This window comes from Spermophilus citellus, assembly GCF_964194105.1.
Source record: "Spermophilus citellus genome assembly, chromosome: 8".
Lineage (NCBI taxonomy): Eukaryota > Metazoa > Chordata > Mammalia > Rodentia > Sciuridae > Spermophilus > Spermophilus citellus.
Window position 1 is genome coordinate 15611668 of NC_138189.1, and position 15925 is coordinate 15627592.

The 15925-nt window shown below is 39.7% G+C and overlaps 1 protein-coding gene across 6 annotated transcripts in view; it reads right to left on the bottom strand.

The window, feature by feature from the left end:
• Positions 1-15925, bottom strand: part of KCNIP4 (potassium voltage-gated channel interacting protein 4) — a 1084026-nt gene that overhangs the window by 223187 nt on the left and 844914 nt on the right. The gene's annotated exons all lie outside the window — the stretch shown is intronic.

Below are 15925 nucleotides of genomic sequence, written 5' to 3' on the forward strand. Positions count from 1 at the left end.
TCCCAGAGCCTCCTCTGGGAGACAGCTCAGCCAGCTATCTGGATGCTAGGAAAAAATCAGTTCTCCAGGCGGGTGCCTACAGTTTCTTTCTGAAAGCTCCTGCAAGCCCATGGGCAGCTTTTAAAATCTTTCTTTCTTGGTGGTGGTGGTGGTGGTAGTGGTGGTGGTGGTGGTGGTGGTGGTGGTGGTGTGTATAGGAAGAAAACCATTCAGTGATTTTGTCAATCAGACATCCAAGCCCCTGCCCCATTCTACCACTGTGGTGGTCCCTACAAACCCATGGAGGGCATTATAGGGACACTGATTGATTCCTTATGTTTACAAACACAAGTAGAGGACTGGGCAAGCAGACCTGTACAAAGCAATGCTCAGTAGCTGCCCCCTCTGGAGCAAGGGTATCACTGCCATCCTTTAAAGTACACTCTCATCCTCTCTCAAAACAAAGTTTCACAAACTTCCCTGATAATAAAAATCACTCTGAGTGTTTGTTAAAAAACACTCTCTTGTGGAGAGTCTAATTCAAAGGATCCTGGAGTGTGTTTTGTCAAACAAGACACTGGAGATTCATATCATCAGGGAAGTGTGGGGATTGCTGGCCCCAAGGATCCTAGTGTCCTATTCCAAAACACTCCAAGCAGTGAAGCAGCTTTGTGGGCAATACCAAGGACTCTGGGCTATGCTAAGACCACATTAACTTAATCACCCTGTTGCTTTTTTCTACTCTCCTGAAGTCCAGCCTGAATACAGGGGGAAGAGAATCAACTGAGACCCTGTGTGCACCTACAGCATAAAGGCTTACAAATCATATCTCAGAACCTTGGGAACATATTCAGATTCTGCTTCTTCTTTGCTTCTTTGCAAGGCATTTAACCTCTCTGAACAGTTCTTATTCTGTGAAGTCAATATTATGACACTTCATTTAATGCTCTCCATTTAAAGGGAATTGTGGAAATTAAATGAACCCATATTAACAGTTAATATTTACAGAGTATTTACTATGTGCTCATTGATGTTGCAGTGATTTACGAACACCTAACTCATCCTCACAACCCAGTGTGGTGGGTATTATGATCATCTTTATTTTACAGGAAGGAAACTCAAGCATTAAGGAGTCAACTTACTTGCCAAGCTGTGGGCACTGTGCACTCATCCACTCAGTTATTATTACCATTTATTCAGCTGTTACTATGAGCTATGAATAGTGAATAATGCCCAGCCTTATCCTTCAGGGGCTTACAGTTTGATGGGGGAGATGGACAGGAAGTGGAATGTGACCAATAAATGAAGCAGCTCATGGAATACAAATCTTTACAAGACCAGTTGGGCACCAAAAAGGAGGGTTGACTCCAGTTAGGAAGTGAGGGCAGTGTTCTGGGGGATGTTAGACCAGAGGGCACAGATTTTCATTATCACTAGACATAGTCTGTCATACTGAAGTTTGGGTAATGGACCTGAGTGAAGTCTGGGTTCTAGGCCTTGCTTGCTGTGTGACCTTGAAGATACTGGTTCATAGGAGACTGGGTTTTCTCAGTTTAAAATGGAATGGTACTGCCCTGTTCTCATGGCCCATGAGACTGGAGACCTGAGCCCAAACTGCTGAGCACATGGAGCCTGGAGTCTATGAATGAAGTGCCTGCTCTTTACAGGGTCACCTTCGATGATGGGACTCTGCTCCTCCCTGGTCCTGCCACTCCTACTCCAATGTCTAGTTCCAGTATTTTTTTCCATGAAGGCTTACTGATCACCCTAGCTACATGGTTATTTTTCTCCTCTAGGTGCTAGGAATATACTTGGGCCATCACACTGGCCTGACAACGGTGCTTTTCATTTAGGATAATGTATTGATGGAATGTCTTGGTCCAGCCACCATCCATCCATTCCATGTGTTTTCAGCTATGTCAGGAAGACGTGGTGGGGAAGCTGATCTCAGCAGTTGATGGGAAAAGAAATGTTCTAAGTATCATTCTCTGAAATTATCACATTTTGCTAAAATTAGTCAACGTTAAAAAAATACAGAAATTAATGAGGTCAAACCCAATGTAGGAGGGTTTTTGATCCTACATAATACCACACCATTTTTTGAAAATAACTAAAATATAGAGAGGTTAATTGACTTGAGTAAGGTCACCGAAAACCCAGAACTCAAACTTTGCTTTGTCTTCTTCCAAAGTCTTTGCTTTTCTCTTTTTATCCCTTAACATATTTCAGCAAAAAGTTCTCTGATAATGAATTGATTAATAATTAAGCAAAATATTTTGAAATGGTTCCATGCCTCATTTTTCAGGAATGAAATCCCCACTCTCCTTGAAATTCACATAAAGATGCATAAATATGACTTTGCTGGTTCCAGGAAGGATTTCCCTCTAGGACCATAGCACTCTCAGTGCAGGATCCACCAGCTGAGCCTCTTGGAGGTCCAGCCTTTCCCAATCCACATGAGCTGCCTTTTCTGGGCTTTTTATGTTTGCTCCATTGACAGGATCTTGTACCTCTTAAGGACTCCAGGGTCTGTTTCACAAGCTCTCCCGCACCAGGATTTCATAAAGTAATAACACTACCAAAAGAGTTGCATGCTTCATCTGAGAAGAGATGCTGGGAAAATGTGTTTTTGTGGGGATAACCAGGGAAGGAATAGATGATTGTGCATCATTTTAAAAAGTAGACAATATGATTCCAAATATTGTTTTATTGCTATGACTTGCTAACCCAACCAGGTTTGACATATTAAAATATATCCTGGCATTTCCCTTCATACTCATGCTTACCTCTTTCTTTGCATTATAGATTGTGACTTGCAGAAGTCTGTGTTTCACACCAAAGAAAAGGAATATCAAAAGAATACACTGATATTTCCTACCCATTGACTTATACCAGGCACCATGCTAAGTACTTTTAATGTGTAAATTAGTTTAATCCTTCCACAAATAAATCAGATTTATTATCACTATTTCAAAGAAGAAAAAAAAATAAGGAGCATTGAGATTCAATCAATTTTGAACATCACATTCAATAAGGAGCAAACCCAGGATTTAAACTTAATTCATTCCAACAAAATATCCTACAGCATGTATGGAGTAGTTATAAGTATCAATTAAATTCTAAAATCTTCTCCTTTCATATTTCTCTGAGATTGATGTTATTGTTCTTGTTTCAAGGATAAAAAACAGGCTTTAAGAGATTAAGTAATAATTTGCCTTAAGTCTCTTATATATTACTTGGTAGACTTGGGATTAGACACAGGTGTCATGGGTACAAGATCCTACACACTTCATCCTTCACCATTTCACTCTCAAACCTCTCTGCATCATGGTGATTGGCTCTTTAGCTGAGGATGTGGCAAAGGACAAAGGGAAAATATTGAAAGAAACTCACAGGGAAGTTAAAACTTTTCTCTGAGAAGGCATGCCCCAGTAAATTGAACAGTCTGAGAGAGAGAGAGAGAGAGAGAGAGAGAGAGAGAGTCATTGAGAGGGCCTTCAGTTTTTTTTCATGGATCCATTGGGATCCCTTAAATATTCTCAAATGGGATGACTTACTGAAATCTGAAATTAATAACTCTCTTTCCTTTTTGTTGTAACTTCAGTCTGAAATTTCACCAGATGATATTCTCTGTTTAAGAAATGCTACTCACCCTGTCAACACTATATAAATACAGAAATAAATGTAACAAGATCAAGAAAAATGTTAGATATGTTTACTACCTACCTTCTCTCCAGAAATATAAACAGAATGATGATGCAAAGAGGAACTAGTTAAGTCAATGTTAAATGTAAGATTATTAGTCTAAGAAGGGGATAAACAAAGGCTACTCCAAAATATGCAACTTTGGCATAAACATTATTTTAAGCAGAAGGAACTCTTGTGCTTTACAATTCCTGATGGTTTAGTATAAGTAAAAGCAGGATAATACATTAAGAAGTGGAAAAGAAAGAAAGTTGTAAGAGAAAAATGTATTCACTTGGTCCATTTGTGCTGAGAAATAAGCCATCAGTACAGTTTGCATGATCTGGAAGGTTCCATTGAAACTAGACCCTAGTTGTGACTTTCCCAAGAAAGGATGGGTAGAAAGAAGCAGCCTCCACCATACTGGTGAAGCTGAACAGTGTGGAGGAGACTTCTGAACCTCAGGACCTGATAAGACAAGAGACGGGGAAGGTCAGTGTGTAACCCTTTGTGTCTCTTATCGTTTTAAGATTTCCTCACCAAAATGCTAGAAGCTATTCACCCTCTCAAGTGTCCTCTATTCTTCCCCCAGTGACTCCTCCACCCAAAATGCATCATGCCTCTTCATTTTGGCATCCCTCAGTTACATTGGAAAGATTCCGACATGTTCTCTAGATGAACTATATGGCCAAATAGGACTCAAGCTATTTCACATAACTGCAGCTCTATCTGCAAGGTTGGTAAAAGTATCATGAATGGATTTCTTTAAAATAAGTATTTGAATGTCCATTAAATAATTAAGCATCACAGCCTTCTGGTTTGCATGCCCTGTTGAATCCACAAGGTTGATTACAATTTTAAAGAGAATTAGGGGAAAATGTACCTTTCATATCCAAAAGCTTCTAGCAATATTGCACTAATGTGTTATAAAATAGTTCTCAGGTATATTATAGTCAAAGCAAGTGCAGTATGAGATCTTCATATAAATGTATTACTAGATTACTTGGATGTGCAATTAGATAATTTTCATTAGAAGATAAACTTTCCTTGTGACTTATGATATTTCTTGCTTGCTCTTTTTTTTTTTCCTTTTCTTCTTCTCTTATTTCCCTTTACCTGGACTTTGCTGGACTAAACTGAATGGGTTTCCGAGGCAAACAATCCAATCCAAGCATGCAAGTTCTGATACTCTTGCCAGACCCCTTTTCTTATGGTCTTTCTATAAAAAGTGTCTGTCACGTATCACCTTACTGGGAGACGTTAGGGCATGAATTATAATTTAATACTAATTTTTCCTTTTCTTTATTATAATTAGTATTACAAAAATAGAGTCCCCACCATCTGATATAGTGTACTGTGTGATTCACATAAACTATCACAGTGAATTTTCATGACATTCCAGTGGGATATACTATTATATACCCCGCTGTATGGATGAGCATTTTGAGACATGAAAGCTTAAGTAATTTGCCCAATGCTTCATTCTAGACATCAACACCTGGGGCCTGGCCTCTAGTATCCTCACACAAGATCCATGTTCTCACCCATTAGGGGAGGTGTGTATCAAGATCACCATATTTGTTTTTATTCATTTTTAAAATTGTGGATGCATTCTATAAAGAAAAATAAAGCTTAAAATGCAAATGATCTTTGTAAAGGTACAATGTGGCCTAAATCTCATTCTGAAGTGTAAATGTTTGGAATCAAGTTCTGTCTTGTAAAAACAGGTTAGGAAAGCAATAGAAAAAGCAATAAGATAAGAGAAGGGGCTCAGAAGAGAGGGGAAAAGCAGGAGAAAGCTAAAGGAAGGAAAGAAGAGAGAAAGATAAGAAGAGAGAAATGAGAACGAAGAAATAGGCACTCCTCTACTCAGATCCTGTGAGAGATTCAAGGTCTTGAATAAAAATGAACAGGGTCTGTCTTCTGCATATGGAGCTCACAGAGAGCACACAGATTGATCTGAAATGGAAATAAAGAAGAGTATAGAAAAAAGTTATAGGCAAGAAATTATTTATTCTTGAATTGGTCATATACCCCTGCTTTGCCAGTGTCTGGGTCCATGATTCCTGTATAGAAACCTCATCAGCTGGTTCTTAGATGAAGCTTCAGATGACCTTGGAATTGGAACAGGTGGTTTTAAAAGCACAATGAATCATGTCTCCATGGGTATTGCACTACATGAATTGGCCTTGGCCCTACCCTCTAAGTCTGGAACATCTAACTCCTGTGGCACTTTCCCCCTCATTTTGGTGTGGGCCCTGCTGCCATGGATTCATTACTTTATCATTTTGGCTCAGTTCTTAGGCACAGAATTCCTAGAACCTGACCTGGGCGGTTCTTAGAACTGCATGATTTCATTTGCTGCACCATAGCTGGGCTTTGGGGGGGGGGAACCTCAGCAGGATTAAATATGAGATAGAGTGATTTTTCTGATCATATTTTATTTCATAAAGAGGTGTAGGAATAATCTAGAAAGAATATTTTGTATAGTTCTCAAGATTCTTATCAGACTATTTCAGATCCTTCTGTTTATCCTTGTGCTGTCTTTCTCCCTCTCTCTTTCTTGCATTTATGCTCAACACACACACACACACACACACACAAATTATTGCAAGGGTCTTCCCTTGTCTTCATGGTCAGAACCACTGAAACCCATTGTGAGACAAGTCCCCTTTGCACCAAGCTGAGAGCTGTGCACATTCTCCATAAGTGTTGAACAAAGCACAGAGCAAACATTGAGGGGTGCCCACAGGATGAAGGCTGTGGGTCAAGGTGGGTGTTCATTCTCTAAATATAATTGCTGAGGTCAGTAGCTCAGTCCTAACCACCAGGAGGCTTACCTATATTATTGGACCACTCCATTGCTTTTCCCAAGAAAATAGGGAGTTTAGATGTCAACATAATAGATAGGATGCAAGCAAGAAGGGGAAAGAAATTTCTTCAAGTGAAATTTTAAAAAAAAAGTCTTCAATAAAGAGAAAACATGTGAATTGGCTTTGAAGGCCAGGACTAACATGGCATGTGTTCATATTACTGCTCAAGACTGCTAATGCTGCTACTGCTCCCTGAATTCGGAAATATCTATGAATGGCTTCCAGTATATAAACTAGCAGCAGGTGAAGCTGGGGGCCACATTTCAATTAAACTTTTTGGTAAGGGATTAAACCCTTATTTAAAAATAAATGAATGCCAGGCATGGTGGTGCAGGTCTGTAATCCCAGCAGCTCAGGAGGCTGAGGCAGGAGGATCGCCAGTTCAAAGCCAACCTCAGCAAAAGCAAAGTGCTAAACAATTCAGTGAGATCCTGTCTCTAAATGAAACACAAAATAGGGCTGGAAATGTGGCTTAGTGGTCAAATTCTCCTGAGTTTAATCCCCAGTGGAAGGAAGGAAGGAAGGAAGGAAGGAAGGATTGGAAAGAAGAATGGTAGGAAGGAAGGGAGGAAAAGAGGGAGGGAGGGAGGGAGGGGAGAAATGTATTTCCCCTTACTTGGGTTCCAAATACAAAGCCCTGGAGAACTGGAACAGGAATTCTCTGGGGGATTGAGCCCTTTCTGGGACTCATAGCCAATCATTGTTGTAGTTTATCTGCCTGAGGTTGCTTATTTTCTACATTGCACATGTGTTGTTGTCATACTGCAACTGGCTATTAGTTTCCTGTTGCTGCTATGAAAAGTTATCACAAATTTGGTAAGGGATTAAATTCATATTCTTATAGTTCTGAAGTTCAGAGTCTGAAAAGTGTCTCCCTGGGCTAAAATTAAGGAGTTGGCAGCACTGAATTCTTTGCAGGCTCAAGGAGAGAGTCCATTTTCTAGCTTCTAGAGGCTTCCCACATGTCTTGGCTTGTGGTCAGGGCCAGTAACAGCCAGCTTGGTTCTTCACATCGCATTACTCTGACACTTATTCTTCTGCTTTCTCTTCTTCTCTCTTTGTGATTATATTGGGCCCACCTGGATAATCCAGGATGCTTGTCTTCCTTTAAAAAAAGCTGGTAAGTGATTGTAATTCTATCTGTAAACTTAATTACCTTTCGTAATCTAAAATATCTACAGGTCCCAGGCACAATGATAGATATCTCTGAGAGGTCACATTCTGCCTACCATGCAGATATACTACTAATAAATAATTCTCCAAATAAGAAAAGCTAACCTAAACAGAAACCTACAAAGACAGACTCTACTTCATTGGACAATTGAGATAAATGTGCATGCCTCTGTGAGTGTATGCATTTTCATGTACAGAAAAAGAATCTTGTCTCTGAAAAGGAAAGAATAGCTTTAATTACCATTTTTGTGTCTGAACTTCCAATTTTCACACACACACACACATACACACACACACACAAATGACTCTGAGGAACACACATTTCAAAATGTTAAAATTTAGAAGATATAGATTATCAGATAGGGACCATCCCCTTTCATTTTAGTGGTCAGAAGCAGGTAGGCATGCATCCTGAGTTACCAAGATTGGATGCTGTAGTATGCATAACTGGGAGAATGCTCCTCCTTTCTGGAATTTCTGGTAGGATTACAAAAGAGACTAGAGGACAAGGTGCTTTTTAGTTGGAGAAAGAATACTCTCATGTACAACTCTAATCAGCTGGCTCAGATGTACTAGGACAGAGAAAACCAGAAATCAGGAATCTCTTCAGCTGCCGAGGTTTTCACTTCTAGTTAAAGTGTGAAATCCACGGAACATGAGAAAGTCATAGGTCATGGCTTTCAGAAAGACTGTGCACAGTGGTAACAAAACTGAGGGGAAGGAGGGGTTTTATTCCTGAAGATCTTCAGCCAATTTCTCCAAGAACCCTGCCTTGAAATGTGCTGGTGTCTTAACCCGTCAAATTAAAAATCAACTCTAACCCTTTCTGGACATCTACAATTTTCCATGATTATTTTAGACAATCTTATCTTGATTTACATTTTTGCAGGCTTTGTCTCACTTATCCTTTATAGGCAGTCCATTTTAAAAGTGAGGAAATTGAGGCTAGCATGGTTTGCCTTATTCAAGGAAAAAAACAGCAATAAAACTGGGTTGTGCCAACAAGTAATCTGGCTTCCCATCCAGGTTTGGAGCCTTTCTTCTCTAGTATACACAGAGAGTTTCCCTGTGTTGGGTGTTGTGGTGCCCTGCGTGTATAAAAATGGGGGGTAGGGCTAGGGATGTGGCTCAAGTGGTAGCGCGCTCGCCTGGCATGCGTGCGGCCCGGGTTCCATCCTCAGCACCACATACCAACAAAGATGTTGTGTCCGCCGAAAACTAAAAAAATAAATATATATTTTAAAATTCTCTCTCTCTCTCTCTCTCTCTCAAAAATAAAAAATAAAAAAAAATAAAAATGGGGGGTAATAAAAGTGCTCACTATGTGTGGTGTTGTCAGGAACAATAAATGGGTTAGTGTCATTGAAGCCTTCAGGGAGGTCAGAGCACAGAGCAAGTCATTCATATGAGACATTATTATTATTTCCTTAGCAGCCAGTTCTGAGGGTTTTCTGTTATCCTGTTCACTTGACAAATGAAGAAACTATGCTTTGGAGTGGTTAAGACAACTGTTACTTGCTTGGCAGAGCAAGCCTGGAATCATGAGAACCTTTTCTCACACCCACAAGCCAGACTTGGACTGTCTCTCAGGCTTCAAAGAAGTGAGGGTGCTCGGTCACTCTGTACTCAGCTTTCTAGCACTGCAGAGCCTAAACTGATGAGCTGGGTAAACCCCTAATCTATTTAGAAAGAGTATGGAATTTCAAGTTCTGGAATTTCACTTCTTTACCTGAGGAGTTTCACATAATTTCTATCTTACTTCATTGTGCATTCATTCATTCATTCTTCAAAAAGTTGATGCTGATTATGTTCAGCAGAAAATATGCATGAGACAGTGAGAAATAAAAAAAAAAGCTTAACGTATAGAAGGGCAGATAAGCAATACACATACATTATTAATAAATCCTATGAAGGTTATTAACGTGCATGAAAAAATCCAAAATTATAGCATTTTCCAGTAAATGGATGAAACTGGAGAATATCATGCTAAATGAAATAAGCCAATCCCAAAGAACCAAATGCTGAATGTTTTCTCTGATCCGTGAATGCTAATTCACCATAAGGGGTGGGGGGCTAAGGAAGAATAGAGGTACTTTGGAGTAGAGAGGGGAGTGAAGGGGAGGGACTATGGGGTAGGAATGATAGTAGAATGAATCAGACATTATTATCTATATATATGTATGACTACACAACCTTTGTAACTCTACATCCTGTACAGCCAGAAGAATGAGAAGTTATACTCTATTTATGTATGATGTATTCTACTGTCATGTGTATCTAATTAGAATAAATAAATAAATAAATAAATAAATAAATAAATAAATAAAATTCAGTGGAATTTCCGAGGCAGAAAAGAAGCAGAAATGTAGACGGGTTGGAGCTGATTAAGGATTATTTTTTGGAGTCAGAGTTTGACCATGAATGGCAGTTCAATCACTCCCTTAATGAGTCAATTAGCATTTATTGAGTGTGTATTCTCTGCTAGAATATGTTACACATTCAAACATAATCCATTGACAAATCCTGAGACTCCACCTCCAAAACCTAACCTCTAACCAGTTTTCACCAACACTGCTAACATAGCCGTGGGCCTAGCCACCACACAATGACCTCCTAACTCAGCTGCTTTTACCCTCTTATCTGCAAGTCTATTTTTACACAGAGATGAAGTTTAACAGCATATCTTTCACATAACTTCCCCACTTCCCAGCCCTCTAATAGCTTTCCATAATACTGGGGATAACATTCAAACTCCTCACCATGTTCTGGGCTTTCTTTGATGTGAATTCAGACCAGTTCCATCTTACTATGCTCTGATTACATTTCTCTCACAATACAGTCCCTTCAACTTCCTGTGTAAATCAAGATTATTCCTACCTATGATCCTGGGGCTTTGAAATCTTTCTGTGTGGACTGCTCTTTCCCTCAATGTCGTCTCCTTAATTCTCTCTTTCCCAAACCTCAGGACTAGGCTCCAATGCTGTCTTTTCACAGAGGCCTTTCCTGACCACTCTATCAGAAATTTCCTCTCTTTTGTCACCACTGCCCTGTCACTCTCTACCAAATTACAGTATTTTGCTTTTTTGCTTAACCCCATCCTCCAAACTTATCTTTTTAAAAAAATATATGGTGGTTACAACATTAATTTTCTGTTTCTTCCCATATGCAAGATGCTTCCCATATGCAAGCCACTAAGTAGCTTTCTCATCACACTGTCTCTGAAACCCAGAAAAGTTTGTCAATGATAGACTGCCCTCTCTATTTGCAGAGTAAGGCCTGGGAGAAGACACAGTTCTTTTCTCATGTAGGTATTTGAAACCACATGAATTGCATCAGCAATGAATTGCATCAGCAATGGTCAGAAGTGAGACTAGGAAGTTATTTCATGTTTATATACAGTAAGTTCATGAGGGAATCATCAAACTGAAAATATGAGGGGAGGTCAGATGATAAGTAGCCTCAAGTATCTACAAGGAAGTCCAATGAGCAGGATCTAATGAACATTTCTGAGCGATTGAGTAGTACAATCCTAGCATTCTTCTATTTGCTTCATGTGGTAATAATAAAACAAAAGCTACCATGACATTGAAAGAAAAAAGAAACTGGAGCCAGGCAGACCAGTAGGTAGACTATTGATACCATCTAAGCCAGAGGTCATGTAAGTGGGCAGAAAGAGATGGGCACAAACTAGCAAAGATGCAGATGGGAACCTGGCAGAACATGGCCCAGCATGAAGCAGGGGCTGAAGACAGAAAATAGTGATCCGAACTGACTGTGAAGCACAAGGAATTTGGTTGTCAATATTTTATGGGTCTGACAAGCAAAAGAAATAAAAAGGTAGTGGAAATTTACTTAAAGGAAACTGGATAACTTGTGAACTTGAAAAAAGAACTGAACATCTAAGATGTGAGAAGGCACAGAAGAAAGCAAGCTACAGGTCACCCGCAGCAGTTGTTTCCTGACCTTTGCTTGAGGGGCTGTCCTTGACATTGGATTTCTGTCCTTGGCATCTATCCATCTCCAATTTGCAAACATAAAAGGGAGAGAGGCTGCTGGCCCACTGTGATTCAGGCAAATACCCTTGGATCAATCCATTATTGCCAGGAGGCAGGTCACCTAGTTCAGAAGCACTGGCATCCCTCTTACAATCCAAGTAAGGTTGCTTATAGGGGAAAGGAACCTCTTAAAGGGCCAGATAAATACTCTAAGCCACCCTCCATGAAATTGGAAATAGAAATAGATAGGGAGGTGAAGACAATGGAATTTTCTACAGAAGTGTATTTGAGAAATAAGCAGAGGATCTAAATAGGAATATGAGCTGATAACATTACATGTGATACTACACTTTGGGAGAGGGTCCAAAGATAAAAATCTGAGATTTATCTATATAAAGTGATAGCAGAAGTGACAAAAGTGAATGAAATATTCAAGGAAGAGAGATGTTTAGAGAAAGGAAAAGCTAAAACATCAACCTCCTAGAAGCAAGAGGAGCTGAGCATGCCCAAGCAGCAGTGGGGGGAGAGAGGGAGACCTTAGAAGGTAATATTTCATGGGAAGCAATAGGGGAGAGAACTTTAGGAGAGGATGGACCATTGCAATAGATGTAGGAACCCTGTCCTACTCAAGGTAGCACACAATCCGTCCTTGGTGTGGTCTTAGGACTAATTAGCCCTGGGCAAGTATGTATACAGCAGGTATTTGTGGGTGTCTGTACATCTTCAGGGGACCAGAGGGCCAGGATGGAAGAGAAGACAGGCATTAAAATGATTTTCAAGCGTAATGCTTCATCTCCAACAAAAGCCAATAGCAATACTATTGGTAGCTTATTGAGAGAAACTACCATGCAGCAAGTACTTATTTTACATTATTTTGACGTGGCTGAATGACTAGATAGGAGAGAGCTGATCTTAGGTGGTTTGGTCAGTGGAGAGTAGTCTTCAAGTCTGAAGTAAGAGAATTGAAATTTTATCCCCTATCTCATTTCTTGTAATGCTTAGTTAGAAATGAGGGAGACCTACTTCTCTTCATCAGTGGCAGGAGATGAGGACGAGGTCATGGATATGATGAAGAAGATTAATAGTTTTTTGTAAAAAGGTATTCCAAATGGGGGAATGACTCAAGATCTTAACACCTGCATGATAAGTTTCATTGTCATTCAATCTAAGATGAGTCAACTCATATTATTAAGCATCCAGTATCCACATAACATAGGCACAGGTGTTGATACAGTCTTGGACAAGTGAGGTAGCTCCTGACTGCTTCCCGCCTACATTCCAATGGGGAATGCAGGGAAATCAGCAAACGGCTATTAAATATTGTAGTGAGAGCAAAGGTGGTTCATCATGGGAGCTCATTAGACAGACACACAATCCATCCTTGAATCTAGACAGGTTTTCCTGGAAAAAAAAAGATATTAACTGGGCTGAGATCAAAGGAAGAGCACAGTCACACAACTATGGGGGGAAATGTGTTACTGATAGAGCAATAAATCAGTGCAACAGCTTGGAACCAGAAAATGATCCTATTCCATCTTAGAAGTGGATAAGGGCTCAGGGCCTGTGTGAGTCCGGGTGGAAACAACACAGAGTGAATGAGTTGCATGAGAATAAATTATATTTAAATATACAAGGGTACTGATGTAGGCAGGACCCAGATAACAAAGTCTCCTTTATGTCTACTAAAGGGTTTTGATACTTTATGTTGAGAGCACTGGAGTCCATTGAAGAGTTGTAAACAGATACAAGACAACACTAAATTTGTACATTAGAAAAATCACTATACTGTACAGAGGATTGATTAGGGATTGGGGGTTGCATGTGGCTAAATGAAGGCAAGGCAAAATGACTAATTAGGAGGCTGTTCCAGAAATCCAGGGAAGAGATGAATTAGAATATGATGGACTCTATGAGAGATTAGGATTGATGTGAGAGATAACAAGGTGATGAGATCTATAGATATTGGGAACTGATTAACCATGAGATATAGAGATGGAGAGTCCAAGATGATATTCAAGTTTCCTGAAAAAAAGTGACCATCTCTAGGTGAAAGCTAAGAAGTAATCTATAAATATAATTGCATTATAATGAAATAGCAAAATGATGTGCATATGTTTGAAGCAAGAAGCAAACAAGGCATGCACATTGAATCTTGGAATTTACTAGCATGGGGAGCTGAATCTTCCCAGGTACTAATAATCTCCACCTTTGGATCACCCCATCATCAAGCAATGGTGCAAAAGAGATTTGAGAAAGTGGCATGTGAGCCTTTGTTCATGATCATTTTAAACCAAAAGCTTCTGCTGAATGAACGCTTCCCACCTCACCTGTCTCAGCGTGGTGAATTCCCCATTGGCACACACCATCTGTTCTAGCAGATGCTGGAGGATGACCTGTAGCCACCATGAAAGCCATCAGCAAACACACATGGCCAGTTCTCAATATCTCACTGTTACCTCCCAGACCAAAGCCATCATCCTTGCCTTCCTGCCTCCTGTGCAAGCCATCTCCCAGATTCCATCCTGGCCTCCCCATATTCTATCCCATGAAAGAAAGACCACAGTAAATCTTTTTAAAACATAGGTCAAAATTGTGTGACCCTGGGCTGGGGATGTGGCTCAAGCGGTAACACGCTTGTCTGGCATGCGCGGGGCACTGGGTACGATCCTCAGCACCACATAAAATAAAATAAATATTAAAATTAAATATTAAAAAAAATTAAATATTAAAAATTAAATATTAAAAAATTCTCTCTCTCTCAAAAAAAAATTGTGTGACGCTTCTGATCTGAAACCTCCAATAGGTCTCATAACAACATCAATACCTATTTAAAATGTGGTATGATTCTTTTATGGTAACCATCAGACCTCATCTATCACTGTGTACCTCACTCTCACCCTAGTCATACTGTTCTCCCTCATATGCCTAGATGATACTAAGTGTGCTCCTACCTCAGGGTCTTTGCACTTGCGGTTTCTCCTTCCTTGGCCTTATTAAGGCCAGAAGGTACAGATCCAAAATTATAGTCCTCCTCCATTCCTAGTTCTCCCTCAAGTCTTCCAAATTCTTTCATACTCCCTAACCATTACTAACATATAAATTATATAATTTTGTTTATTCATTTGTTTCCCCCTTTGACTCTAAATGCCATTATGCAGAATTTTTGTCAGTTTCATTCACAATCCTCATCACCGAGAACAGACTTGACATGTAGTAGGTGCTCGTAGAAGCAACAAGTATTCACCTTCATAAGCACACAAGGTTTTCCCTTAGTTAACATAAGTAAATGTAAAACATCACCTTTAAATATTTTGTATTGGGGTGTAAGTAGATGGAGAAAAAAATTCCAAATTCCTTTAGGGGAAAAAAAACAAACAAACAAAAAGCTGGCACTACCTTGGAAATTGCTGATGAGGAGACTAAAAATGTAACCAGTAACTCAAGTTTTAAAAAAATTGAGTGGTAACAAACATTTTAAACCATTAATCTAGCTTCCAAGGCAGGTGGGTCTGAAAACAGAGAGCTCTTGAAGTTTTTGAGTGCTAAAGCATCCTGTAGTTTTCAGATTTGAGCTGGGTGGAGATGAATTGCTCTGTGTGGTTGAGGAAGGTGGCATTTGGGTGGCCATCCTTTCTTCTGCTTCCTGCTTATTCATTTTTGGGTTCCATGGTTGAGAAGAAAAAGAAGAGAAGTAAGTGGAGAGCCTCCGAATACATGTTCCTTAAGAAACGACAACGGTAATTTATTGAGAGCCTACTTTGTTCAAGATAAGGTGGCAGAGCCCCCACATATATACCCTGTCTACCTGTCGCAGGGATTCTTTGAGGTGTACATTATCTACACTTAGCAGATAAGGAAACCAGTAGAGGTTTAAAATGTTCTCATGATTTGCACCAAATTGGTAGGTGCTGGGCTGGATCTAAGCAGACTTCTGAGACACCTCTTTCTCCACAAAAATGATGCTTATCTGTTTTTGGAATCTTCCTTCCCTTCTGGACACCAAGTAGAAGACATTTTCCCTTAGGGGAAAAAAAAAACTGTAAAAAGGGCAATTTGGTTCCGGGGTAGATTCATTAAAATCCTTTGTAACCCATAACACAGTTGAAAGAGCACCATCTTGTCTATGGAAATAGGAGCAGGGAGTTCTGAACTCCCACTTAACAAATGAATTTCGGAGATATAATCTGTTTCCCTTTTCTCAGAGAAGATAAATAGGTGGCA